The sequence below is a fragment of the Artibeus jamaicensis genome, unplaced genomic scaffold (assembly GCF_021234435.1).
Source record: "Artibeus jamaicensis isolate MK-2021 breed Jamaican fruit bat unplaced genomic scaffold, CSHL_Jam_final scaffold_474, whole genome shotgun sequence".
NCBI lineage: Eukaryota > Metazoa > Chordata > Mammalia > Chiroptera > Phyllostomidae > Artibeus > Artibeus jamaicensis.
The window spans coordinates 23,720,533-23,734,881 of NW_026522046.1; the positions used below are offsets into that span (position 1 = coordinate 23,720,533).

Below are 14,349 nucleotides of genomic sequence, written 5' to 3' on the forward strand. Positions count from 1 at the left end.
ACTAAGGCAGTTTTAACATCAAGATAACACTTGACAGTCTTTATTAAGTCATGTGTGCAAAAAAATCGTAAGTCCACATTTTCTGCTTCTTTCTTTTTTCATCACTAACTTTTGTCTTCCTCTCACTGGTAGAGCATGTGCTCCTGGAAGGCAGGAAGTTCAACCATTTCTCTGAATTCCCAGTGTCCACACCAGTCCCTGGTACAGAGCTTAGCAGATACACATCCTTGGGAACGTAACAGAATGGTCAGTCTCAGAATGGACAGATTCCAGCTATTGACCAAAGCAGTAACAGTCATTCATTCGTTCATTTATTCAACAAATGTATTAAAAGTCAACTGTGTATTAATAGAGAGAGAAATTGAGAGATGGATAACTAAGTGATGAAGACAGCGCAGTAGAAATTAGGGGGTAGATATTCGGGTATTCATTGTAAAATTCTCTCTACTGTATGTTTGAATTTTTTTAATTTAAAAAGTGCTGGGGAAAATGCCTACCATATACCATTCATTGAGCTTACCACTAGGAAACAAAGATGAACAGGCAGAAAGAGAAAACTCCCTGAATTTATGGGTCATACAATCCTGTAGGCAAGATTATCCAAGAAAACATAAGCAAACGAAATATTTCTGAACTGTGCTAAGGTCTAATGAAATGAGTGCTGGAGAGAAAGGCACAGAGGGTTGGGGACAGTGGTGCACTTCGGGGTCAGATTAGAGTAAAACGCAAGCTTCTCTCAATGCAGGACTTTAAGCAGGGCATCAGTGTGAGAGGGAGGTGATGTCACACTGTAAGGTGATGACACTGGCTATTATTGTGTGAGAGCAGATGGGACAGGGACCTGAGTCTCAGCAGGGAGACCTGATGCAGATGAGAGCTGAGGGAGGTCACAGCATCGAGACAGGCATACATGGTCTGATTTGACGCACATTTTGGAGACAGAAAAGTCTTAATGGTTGGACCAAAGAGGTAATTCCACTAAATACACAAAATCTTTTTCCTTAAATGTCTAACCCACTCAAAGAAAATGTCTTCCTTGTTTTAGGAGTTATTTCTACAGCTGATTGGCCATCCGTAAGAAAGGATAGAACATTTCTAAGAGGTTGAACTAAAAAAACTTTATACATTCTGACTTTTTTCCAGCTTTTAAAGCTTTACTATATCTCATCAAGAGTCCTTATACTTCTGATCGGAAGGAAGCACTCCAATATTTCCCGTGAAATAGAAGTTTATTCTCTAGGTACTTTCAATCATGAAAACTGACTAACCAAAATATCCATAGCATGGTTTTTCCTAGGGATTACACTGTCCCAATACACACTCAGGTCTTGGAAAGTCTTTGAGGACCAACTTTAGAGTTTGGGTTCTTTTTGATTTATTCCCTCATTATTATGCCAACAATAATGAAAATAAGAGCACCAAGAAGATTTAATGGTGCATTAGCAAGACAATGCTGAACAATTTTTAATTTTACTTATTCTCTTAGGAATTATAGGAAAATAGGAGGCAGAAGTTCCAAAATAAAATTATAGTGACTTTACTGTGATAACAAAGCTTATTTCTGAAGCTTCTCTGTGAGCAGAAATAACATATTCCATTGGCAATATTCACACTTCCAAGCCGCATGAAATTTAAAATTCAAATTGCTCTTTTTCATTATGCATGTTTGTTTGTCTCTAACAGAGGCATCACTTGATCGATATGTTTGACCGTGGGGGAGGAGGGACACTGCAACATAGAGGAGAGGTCCCCGTGCCTCGCCCTCCCAGCCTCGGCCTGGCACAGCCACCCACAGAGGGCAGTGAGGTCCCTGGGTGGCATTTAGTCCCGATCACTAGGAACAGTGACTGAGCAGAGACCCATGTCTCTTAGCTTGGATGCCCACTCTGATGAGACTGAAGAAAGGGATGAGGAGGAAGGGAGAGAGGGAAACTGGGCAAGAGGAGGGAAAATAGAAAAAGAACATTATCTTTTTGTTTCCTAAGTTTATACTGGAAAGGCCTCACTGTCAAGTAAATTGCAGTACTTCACTTCTGTCTTTATCCTTCAGAGAACTTCCCTGATCTCACACATTTTTCCCTAGCATGAGCCATATCTAAATTACATCTCGTTCATATTCATTTTTCACTTTCTTTTGTTAAAATAACTCATTTTGCCCAAAGTAAAAAAAATCCTCTGAATAACCAGACAACTGATCCTCACTCTACACAACCGTGGCTTTTATGACTCCCTCCATGGCCTAGTTTGTAAGGATCCCTCTGCCCCATCGCCAGTCCCACTCCATCACTATTTCTCGAGGCTCAGTAACCTCATTGGAAAGTTAGGAAGTGAAATCTCTGCAGAGATTTTTCCAGTTAAAAAGTCTACAGTCTATGAAAGTCTATGACTCAGCAGTTCAGCTTCCTGAAGCTGTTCTGGGTAGTTGACAGGAACCTGATGTTTCTCTGGCATTCCATGGCCTTTGTGGCCCTAACACTAACCACTGCTGTGTGGGAGAAAGGTCATATGGTCCATAAATAAAAACAAACAAGCCAACAGATACACAAAAATCCCAAAAAGCGATCAATTGGTCCTTTGCCTGAGATTCAGGTGAGAAAAATCTAGTTCATTCAGTGTGTGGTGGATTTAAGGGAGAGGCCCCCTGGGGCTTTCAGCTTGTATTTCGGTGGCCATCCCGACTCATCCCCACCCCAAACTCCCTCGTCTGATTCCCGACAGGCCCTCGGTGCCTTTAACCTTTGCATGGCCCTCACCCTGCCCCTTCCTTACAAGCAGGGCAGGAAAAATTGTTGGTTTCTATAAATTCAATTTTCACCACTGGATGGGAGGCACAAGAGATTGAGGGTGAGGAGGGGCAGCTCTGAGAAGAATCAAAAACAAGGAGAGTGGTTCATGCCCTGGTCTAGCCAATAGACAAAGTATCCGAAAAATCAGCTGTCCTATGTGACCATCTAGTAGCTTCTCTCTTGCACCTTATAATGCAAAGGGGGTCCCGTTCTCCCAGCCCTGAACTGCATTTCCCTGAATCAGAGAACGAAGCCAGCTCCCAGGAAGGAGAGAGAAAAGTGAGAGTCTATGGCCCACATATATCCATACTGTGCAGCTGCAATGTCAGTTCCCACGAGAGTATGCAGGCGCGTACAGACCCGGTTTTCTTTTCTTTTTGCCCCATGCATTCTTGTAAGAGCTCATTAAATGAACAGATCCACGAATAAATTAATAAACTTACCATTCCAGTTTAGGGTGTCTGGAGTCATATTCCAGACATGATGTGTCATTAGAATTTGTATCAAGCGACCGATTCACCTACAAGGAGTTTTTAAAGTCCGAACGAGCAGGGAGGGTTTTGTTGCTGACCCTTCCTTGTGTTCTGCCTGTCACTTCTCTCCTGCTCTGCATGTCCTCACACAGCAACCCCCACGTGGGAAGTTTTAAAAAGAAGGAGGGTCAACACGAGGCTAATTGGTACATTTGTTACCCACGTATCAAACCATGTGTTCTCAGCCGTGGTTATATATCAGCATCATCTGACGGTTTTAAAAGCCACCAATGCCTGGCCCTGCCCAGAACAATTAAATCAAAATCCCTGGAGTCCCCCGCTCCCAGCATGGTGTTTGAAAACGCTGCCCAAGGTGATTCTAATGCTCCGCCAGGATGGAGAAGCTCTTTACTAGGGTTTCAGTGAATGCTAACTAAGCAAGTCGCTAAAATCCAGCTTGGAGCTGGACACTCCACTCACGACTCACTGCCACTCGCTGGGTTCCCTGAACATGTCTGTTACACAGTCAAGGCCTCACTGTTTCTCTAGATACAGTTTTAATTGCAACAAACACGACTTCCCTCCAGCTCCTCAGAAAAAGTACGGAACAACTCACTAAGAGCTGGAAATACTAAGTAGTTAAGAATATCACATCCCCACTGGATTTTATTCCATGTAATAATGTCTTCCGTCATTTCACCATGCATCATTTAAAAGCAGTAAAAGATCACAATTCATGCTTTATGGGCATGAAGCTCTAAGTACACCCACTCGGCGGCCGATGAACCTGGCGGGGCTTCTTCATTTCCCCCCAAGCACCAGATCCTGTCGGAATAATGTGGTGCAGCCAGACAGACGGCGCCGCCAGTCCCGCCGCAGAGCACGCGTGGCTGTGCATCACACTGTAATGCTGTAGGGCATCTCGCGGGTGGGTGACTGCGTCACACCTGGCTTCCTCGTGTTTATCATTACTTTCAGCTATACACTTGAATGTGATATAGTTATTGCATACCCATGCATATACCATATATATGATACTGCAGAAATCAAAAACCAATAGAGACCGGCCTCGACAATTCCCCGAGCAGGCAGAATTAGTTTAGTCAGACAAGGCATGCTAATTTAACTTATTTTGCAAGGCTAACTTGACCTGGGTCATTTCTTGCTTATGCCTCTGAAACTGTTTCCCTAAATTGGTGTGAGGTAACCACGAACCAGTTTCCTATCAAGAAAATTCTAATACAGGAACCAATCACCATGACAAATAAACAGTCACTGCCTCCCCACTAAATAAATGCTTTATAACAATACGCTCTGAGCCATATTCCACATCTCAGTTTGAGCGCTCTCAGTCCACAAACTCTCTTTTGCTATCTACACAAGACACTTTTACTAATTACTACTGTGGTGATCCATTAGTTTTACCAGTGTTATTTATAAACTTTTAGCTGTATATACGCATATACATGTACACAAGCATTTATATATATATATATATACACACACACACACACATATATATATTAACCACCTAAAGCTACACCAATGTAACCAGTGGCAGAAACCATTCTAATTAGTAACTAAGCCAACCAAATGATCCGTGTGATAGAAAAAGAAATACCTGTCATGTATGGTGAAAACACAAAGCAGTAAGACCCAAGTTCTAGTTCTCGCTTCACCTTTCTAGGCTGCAGGTTTCCCTGCTGTGAAATGAGGGACTCGCCTGGGAATGGCACCTGTGTTTTTGTCTTTTTCGTTCCTCCAAACACAGGGAGGCCCTCCCGGAGGGCCGTGCTGAGAAGCACTCTGAGGCTGCATTAGCTCGCTGGAAAGAATACCATTATGAACACATATCGACAATATAAGTGTCTGTTGTGAGGCCGAGAGAAGGGAAGTGAAGTGTAGGTTCCACTGAGTCAAACACCAGAGAATTACTGTCCCAAACCAGTGCAGTGGATGGAGACCACAGAAATAAAATGAAAGCAGCTACTTACCCACCTTAACTGCCTATCCTTACTTACAGCCGTATAAAAACGTGCACACACCCTGGCGCACAGCTGTCTTTACCCACTCACACGCATCCTCCAGCTCCGGTTCAAACTCTACCTCTTCTTCTAGGCCAACCACATGCCATGATAATAGATGGCAATTATGTAGCTTGTACTATGTACCAAGTACTGTTGTAAGCATTTTGCATATGTAACTCATTTCATCCTCAGAGCAACCTGTTAGGAAGACACTACATCAATACTATTATCCCCATTCTACAGATGAGAAAAGCCAAGGTGCAGATTATGTAAGAGAATTGCTCAAGGTTACATAGTCAGTGAGAAGGCTGGAATTTGAACCCAGAACATCAGCTCCAGAGAAAAATGTATTTAACCGCAGGATGAAATGGTACCTTCTTCTAAACATCCATAGGTTTTAGGGTTTGGAGTTTTTTTGCAGGGGGGTGCATTGTATTGTTTACTGATGCTCTGTGGTTACAGGAGATCAATCAATGGGGTAAGCACTTTGAGATTTAGACAGGTCTTTCTAGTGACCACACGTCCTGCTTTGTCCGCCCAGGGTTCTCGAGGGTGGGTGGAGGTATTCAGGAAAGGCTTCCTACATGAAGTGATGGCTGAGTAACATGAAAAGATAAATCACAATTAGCCACATTAAAATAAGCAATTAAGATCAGTTTGTTCGCTAATAAATATTCTCCCTCGCCAATTGTGTAGGCCCCAAAATACAACCTTTTGTAAATGGAGTTGACCATCTCTTCCAAAACGCAAAACATTAAATGCCTGCAAGAATAAAGTCCGGGCTTTTTGTAACCGTGGTAGCCTGCTTTACATACAAAAGGCTTAAAATGTCACTTCAAGGTGATATTCTTGGGTTATTTGGAAGGGAGAAAAAGATTTAATAAAACTCTTATTAAAGAGTTTTAGGAGAGGAGAAAATATTTCACAGCACCAGTCAGGGAAAGAGTTCTCTAGCAGAGAGCTTCGGACTCTTCGATAAATCAAAGGTAATGAGCCGATAACTCCATGTAGGGGAAGGGTGCTACGTTCTGGTGAGCTTCGGGTACACATAGACCACTCCTGCTGATACACTCTGAGACCCAGTTTGGGGATGGCTGGGCGAACAGGAAAGCACACTGATCGGGTGGAAAATACAGCGGGACCACATCGGAATCCTGTTTTTATTCGCTTCTGGTTTGGTGCTCATGCTTTTCTACTGAACAGTCACATTTCTCAAATGTATTATAATAACGAGTACTTTCCAATGATGGTGACTTTACGTCACAGTCATGCAAAGATACAAATCTTAAAAGGCACATTTCCCTGTAAGACCTGGAAGTACCTAGAAGCTCAGAAACGTCTGGGAGGACAGACTGGCTTCTCACTTCCTCAAACCGCACCAGGATAACCCTGGATTAATTACCGTAATAGAACGCTCAAACCAAGCTGGAAAGTCTATCTGCTTTCACACAATGGTGCAGATAAGGGGCATATATTCCTAGGTAAAGGTTAGGGGAAGTGATGAAACTTATCAGGGTGAGGGAAGCATGATGCTCCAGAGACAGAAACCAACTTAGAAAAAACGAGAAACCAGCCATAGGTTACAAGCAGAGATCATGATCCAAGCAAACGGAAAGTAATTAGGAGCTAGGAGAGCAGAAATAGGGTGCCAAGACCAAGTGAGAAATTCCAGAGGCTGGAGTGGAGATGCTGCTGGAAACTCAGTGGTTCTCACGCCGGTAAGGAGCGTCTTCAGGTTCTAAATGCCAGGCTGCCGCTGGGAGGCCGGGGAGGAGGGGACATTGGTTAACCCGATTCAGCTTCCCAGGCTCCGTGCTAAACCTGCTCCCTCACTTTCAGAGCTCACTCCTGGCACCATTCTTGACTTTGAAAAAATGCCCTAGATAAATCAAAAGATTCAAGAAGGCGGCAGGACAAGTTTCCACCTGAAGTCATCTAACATCAAAGCCCACAATCGGAGTGGCCCCAAAAGTTCCAGCAAACCCGGTGTGCTCATCCGCACACTTCTCTGCAAACTGGAACATGTTTTGTAAAGACGTCATGGGCTCTCCTCTACGAATTTGTTCAGCAGAACTTTTGTTCTCAGGGCAAAGGTGGACCGGAGCAAAGCCCTGTTTGAAGGACCCCAAGTCCCATATGGTAGTACACTTTGTTCCTTTCACAGTTATGCACCCCGTGTGACATGCATTCAATGGCAATTCCCCCAAGTCAGTAAGTACCCCCGGGACAAAAACTGTGTCTATTTATGCCCACCTGTTGCCTCGTCCCCTGCCGCCTGGCACCAAGGGGTCCCCAATAAATATTTGCTGAATAGATAGTATCCACTCAAAAGTTTGTGAAGATAAGGGAGGAAGTACATGTGAAGCACCTATCACAGTGCCTGGCAGTGGAATAAATGTTTTGAACAGAGTGAACAGGTGGAGAAGACATTACATCACTTGTTCTCAGTGCCCCGCCCCGCCCCCACCACCATAACCTTCCTGTTTTTTAGGTCTCTTTCACTCACTTCACCATACTTTCAATGTTTTCATTCCCTCTCTACTTGTTCCCACACTGCTGCCTGTTGCACTCCAACGAAACAACCCCCTCGAAGCTGTTTGAAAATTTCAACAATCAGCAGACTCTACTCCTTGAAACTGTCTCTTTACTGTCTGTGACTCCACTACAGGTTCTCCTGCAACTTTGTCAGTACCTCTCCCTCTGTCCCTGACACCGGACTTTCTCCCTCTCCCTCTCAGCATCCATCTCAGCTGCACTCACACCTTGACCTTCTGCCTTTTTTCTTTCATTAAAAATAAATGCAGCCAGTCTGGGCTTCCACTTTCTCCTTCTTGTTCATGATTGTGAAATGTTCAGATCTTCCACATTTTGCCTGGCCTGTGGTCCCATATTCCCAGCACCTTGGGGAAACCATCCCTCCTTGGTGCCCCTAGAGCCTTTCGTCCTCCCTCCAAGTCTCTACCAGACTCCCTGAGGGTGACACACACACCATACACATGTTTTTGTACCTCCAGCACCCAGCACAAATCCTGGCACAAAACAGGTCATTGTTGAACAAGTGAGTCTAAAAAACTATTACTAACACATTTTCACTTGAATCTCTTATAATATCAGACTTTATACCAAAAGGATGCCCTTTCCCCCTAAATCCCTTTGCCTCTTGAATTTTCTGCCGTCAGTGGCACTGGCTGGCATCCACCCACCCGTGCCTAAAATCTCCAAGTCCTCTGTAACTTCTCTCCATTTCCCTCATAGTCATCACATTCTCTAACCCCACTATCAAGGTGCAACCTGGCCAGGCCTCAGGTCCCATCTGGATTGCTACAACAGCCTCCCTATTCCAAATCATTCAAAGATTCTGTGTTATCTGCTGCAGGTTTATAACCTCATATCCCTGACCTAGTTGCTAGAAATGTCCATCGTTCATGCTCCCCTCATCCCCTACTACTGGCTACTCGATCTGATCAGGCCAACGTCCACTGCTCACCCCAGGAGGCCATTTCTGTCATTGACCAGCAAACCCAGTGTGCTCATCCGCACACTTCTCTGCAGACTAGAACATGTTTCATAAAGACGTCACGGCCTCTCACATTTCAGTGGTGGCTTCTTCTCTCCTAACCTGGAATCCTTTCCTTCTCTTCCATCTGTTGGAATTCTGTCCACAATTCAAGACAAAAAATTTCTTTTTTTTTTAAACAGCTTTAAGATAGCACTGACATATAAAAACTGTATATATTTAAGGTGTACAACTTGATGTTTTGCTATTCGAATACTCTCTTCTGCAGGCAACCTACTCCTCCTGCAGCTCTCAGATTCTGCACCGTAACCTCATCAGGAGCTTCATTCGGGGCTGTTCCCTGACGACTCTCCATTCACCTTGTTTCTCCAAAGAAACTGGGAGCTTTCTGAGAATTGCAACTCTGTTCTGAGTTCTCGGCAAGTGGAGAGTAGACATTTGCTGATTAATTTTATCAGATTTAGATACCACTGTGACTCACTTAAAAGATGAGATACTAAAAGCAGACTACCACCAGTAACTGGGAAAGTCAAAGCTCATTTTCTCTCCCTCTAAAGTAGAAAATGAGCTCCCAATAGGGAAAATTGTGTGCTCTGGATTTTATAATGATAACATTTAAAATACAACACAATTTTCAAATTGCACTTATCAAGGAAAAGCAAGATATTTTTGTGGAGAATGGGAAAGAGAGGACAAAATAAAACTCCTCGCCAAAAAAAAACACAACAACTCCTCGCCCAAACTTCAATACAGAAATGTTCCCAAAGGTCTTTAATCCTGTCCGCTTGCCTGACCCGCCAAGGACGGTCCTAAAAATTTCAAGCTCTTCCTCCCTTGTCAAGAGGAGAGAGTCTCCATCCTGAGTTTTGGGGGTTTTTTTAACTTTAACTTCTTATTTTGGAATAATTTTAGACTTGACAGAAAGTTGCAAAAATAGTTCACAGAGTTTCCTGTTCCAAATATACTCTCTTCACTCGGGTTCTTCTAATGCGAACATGTTGTATAACCACAGCACACTTATCCAAACCAGGAAGCTAATATGGTACAATACTCTTGACTGAACTACAGATCTTACTCGAATTTCTCTAGGGTGTTTTTTTTTTTTTTTTGGCTGTCCCTGGGTCAGTCCAGGATCCCACATTGTATTTGGTTGTCTCTAATCTCCTCCGATCTATCCCTCATTCTTTCTTTGTCTTTCATGACCTTGATACTTTCAATTAATATGGGACAGTTATTTTGTAGAATATCCCTCAGTTTGGGTTGATCTGATGTTTCCTCCTGATTAAGCAGCTATGTCCTTCTCGGTGCATCATTTTCAAGAGTTACACAATACTGATAGGTCTCAATGCTGTGACTTCAGAGATGAGCTTTGATCACTTGGTTACTGTGGCATCAGCTGGGCCTCTCCATTGCAAGTTACTGTTTTCCCTTCATAATTAAGAAATGCCTTGGGGGAGATACTGAGCTTCTGCTAATAATCCTGTTTCTACTTCAACTTTCACCCACTAATTTTCTTTATCAGCAGATCTTGCCTGCAAAAGTTACCACTATGGTATTTGCCTAATGATAGTTCTTTATTTCCTTCATTCCTTCTATTTTTATTAACTGCAGTTACACAATGCTGAGTGTTTCTTAATACAGTGGCGATGTGTGCTCCTCAGCAGATGGCTGGTATGGAGAGCACTCCTGGAGTCTTGGAGATCCTTGTCTAGTAACAGCTCTGACCCCGATGCACTTCATCAACTTGGGAATATGTCTTGTTTTACACTTCTGAGTCAAAAAAGCTACCTAAAGGGTATCTTCCTGCAAAAAAAAAAAAAGAAGAGGAAGGGAGAGGAGGAGAAGCAGGATCGGAAAGGGGGAAGAAGGAAAGGGGGGAGGTAAGGAGGAAGGAGAGAGGCAGGTGAGAAAAGAGAAACATCAACCTTTTGTTTCTTTTTTCCAACTATCAGTTCATTTGAAACAAGTAATATTTCAGGAGGACACTTCTCTTTCAATGAGTTACACTCATACTGAATCCTAAGGAAAGGTCTAGAAACAAAGCCCATTTCTGCCGACTGTGAGTTACACAGCAGTTAATGTATTTATGAAGTCATTACACACCACACAACCACTACTGTGGCTTTCCTTCTGATCTTTTAAAGGGAGCAAGTGTATCTTGGAACAGAAAAAGAAAGGCCTCAAGCCACAGTGTGAACTAGCACAGTGGTAACTTGCAAGGTTGGCATCATTGAGCACGGTCTAAAAATCCCTGGAAAGAATTTACCCTGAGTCTCACTGCAGAAGGCAGAAATACCTCCCTGGCCTGGGGGCTGGGAAGATAAAAACACACACAGACCACAGCGTCCCATTCTCAAGACTAACTTCCTTGCCTGCAACAGACAGAAACTCTGTCAGAGCTTGACGAGGTCTGTTTTCTCTCTATTCCAGTAGCTCTCGCCTCCCTGCCCTCAATTCCGATTGCCTTGGTACCCCATGAGGAAAAGTAGAACACAGTGCACAGTGACTCTGAGACTGGGAAATTCTCACTTACACAGGGTCGGGGGTGGTTATCCACAAACACCTGGCAATTATCTTAATTCTTCATTTTCATATATTTGATATTCTTGAAAAAATAACTAGGGTATATCCTGGATCAGACTGGATCCAGATACCCACATAATGCCCACAAACAGCCCCTAATTCCAGGATCTGAATTTTTGCTCTGATGTTTATAACCAGGTTATTATCAATTGATCATTTGAAGGGATAGCATTTATCTTCCATGTGTTAATAGACAACTGAATGCATTTGAGCTAGTGTGTCCTCATATCCAAATGACAACATTTTGTATTTGCTATTGTATTGGGTTGGCCAAAATGCCCATTTAGCTTTTTTCCATAAAATAAAAGACACATTCATTTTCATGAATAACTTTATTGATTTGGATATTTAGAGTCCATCACCTGTCTCCCACGTGGTATAATACTGAGTGTTCTCAATTAGTGTCTCGATTTGATTGCTATCAACTTCGACTGGTCTGCCCGACCAGGAAGCATCATCCAGCAATACAGAGTTATCTCAGTAAATAAATAAACCTCCGGGAACAGTTGGTTCAAAATTCTAGCCAAAAAAAACCGGGCGCAGAACATCAACACCAATTCTTGTCTGCCCTATAAAAACCCCATAGTCTGTAAGCCACTTTTGACAGGCTCGGTCCCAGCACCTTCTCCATACACTGAACAAATCTTTTTTTGAGTCTCAGTTACATTTTTACCTTTCTTGAAACAATAAAGCATAATATGTAGACAATGTTGCATATCTTCTTTCATCTTTAATATTAAAATGGCTACACAAAAATTCACCAATTGTGTTGCTTCTTTTTAAATGCACACTGATATGACAGCTGTCGCAATAAATCTAACAAAACTGTTTTGAATGAAATTGAAGACAACTAATAGCTACTAGCACCATTGTGTGGAAAAAAACAAACTATCTTTTTGGCTAATCCAATACTTAGGTGATTTGTGGTAACCAATTATAAAGATAAATCTTAAGATTTGCAAAGACATTCAAAATTGAAAGACATTTTCATGGACTAAAACTTGAGTCTCTTAATTTACTTAATAAAACGAGATTTTGTTTTGACATCGTGAAAATAACATTGTGTGCAATAATATTGCAGCAGCTACTGAGGAAAGGCTTACAACAGACCTAGAAAGGCAACAAGCCCCCAAGGTCAACTGGAGGCCAAATTACCTCATCCTGTGCTATTCAAAAGCTTAACAATAGTTTGAGGAAGAAAGACTTTGTTGGAGAATTGAGTCATGCTGTATAGAATAATTCATAGATAATGGTATAATTGTTATTTCCATTCAGGAGGCTAATGGACTCTTTGACTGTAACTCCTATAATAATCAGCTGCAAAAGTCTATTTACCAGAACATATATTCGTAGAGATACATAGAAAATATTTTTGTTAAATGGGTTTTTTTAAATGTTAAGGTTTGGGGAGCATGCACTATTACATTGATTTATCATAGGATCAAAAGACAATGCAGTGTTAAAAAAAGAGAGAGAGAGAATGTATTGTTTACTGTTTCAAGGAAAAACAATAATGATAATGATGATGGTAATGATAAAATAAGTGATGGCCCGTCATGCTCAAAATTTTAAAAATTTAAGTCAAATAAGAAATAAAATATCTTTCTATCATTAAATCCAACCACCTACAGCTTTATTTCATGTAAAACTGCACTGCATTAACACTCATAATTTAATTTTTATTTTGAAATTTTGTTGGTCCTTAATTTATTGGGGTTTTATAGTTGTGTACCACTAGAAGCACAAGGAAGCTTCATACCTAACTATATACCTGTGTTTATATGCTACTGGATAATTAAATAATTCAAGCCTCTATGGTAGGGAGGGGTCCAAAGTAGAAAATAAAGCCCAGAGTAAAAAAAAAAGTTAAAAGAAAATTATAAATAAAATGCCCCTACTTACATTAAATAGAATAGCTATGTATGTGCTTATGTACATGTAAATTTATAAATTCATAGAGAAAAGGGTCTGGAAGGAGACTTACCCACAGTTAACAGTGACAAGTTCTGAGGACGGAAATGTTCTGAGAGACAGAAATAAGGAGGACTAAATAGAACATTTGAGTCTATAAATTTCTGTAGTGTTTCAATTTTCATGCAAATATATTCACCTAAGTAGAAATACATTAAGTAAATGCATAAGTGAAGGGGATCAGTGATATGGACACCGCAGCGTCCATGGCATTATGGATGAGATACGAGACAAATTCACACAGACTACGGAGTCCCGTGAAAGAAAAAAGATGGTACAGCTACTCTCTCAAGAGGAGAGCGCCCTGACCTTTACCTTGACAGGTTTTTGTTGGGTTTCAATTTTCACAGGAATACAGGTAAAGTTCATTAATTATTGTCAGGCAGTAAGGATCAAACAATCAATAGCATACAAAGAACTGTGAGGCCCCATTCTGAGTCAGGGTCAGTTAGCTAAAGGGCTACAAAACTTTGGGAAACAAACTCATTTCCTGCTTAGACCCTTATCATTTAATTGAGAGCATTCTTAGCAAAGCAGTTTTCACAGGATTTTATGTATTCTTTCTTAGGTCCGATCACCCAGGGAAACCCCGCTTCCCAGCACAGGGCTGCACCGCTCTCTGTCATTGTTTCAGGCTTATATCAGGCAGGGATGTAAGGCAGCCAAGAGATTAGGAGACTTCTCGCAGACAGAACGAGGACTCAGGCTATGTCAAAGCTGAGGGGCGAGAGTCCATCACCCCCTTTTGCTATAGCCCCCCAAGTCCTTCCCTGGGGGCTCCCCATGATCATGCCTGTCTTAGGTCAATCCCCCCTTGGGGAATCTTACCCGTCATTGGCTAACCAATCAAACACTGGGGGCCAGTTATGGATGAAGTAAAAGGATATGAAGCAACATTCCTACGAGGGAGATAAGCTTTGTCTCTTTAGTGGCTTATGGTCTGAAGATTGCTCACTCAGCCTTAGCCATGGGGGGGGGGGGGGGGGTGACAG

At 42.1% G+C, this 14,349-nt stretch overlaps 1 long non-coding RNA gene across 1 annotated transcript in view; it reads right to left on the reverse strand.

The window, feature by feature from the left end:
* The window catches only part of LOC119046049 (uncharacterized), a 69,975-nt gene that overhangs the window by 34,643 nt on the left and 20,983 nt on the right, over positions 1-14,349 (reverse strand). Inside the window, exon 4 of the long non-coding RNA XR_005081897.2 lies at positions 10,419-10,606. This is a non-coding gene — a long non-coding RNA (uncharacterized LOC119046049). The remainder of the gene's footprint in view (positions 1-10,418; positions 10,607-14,349) is intronic.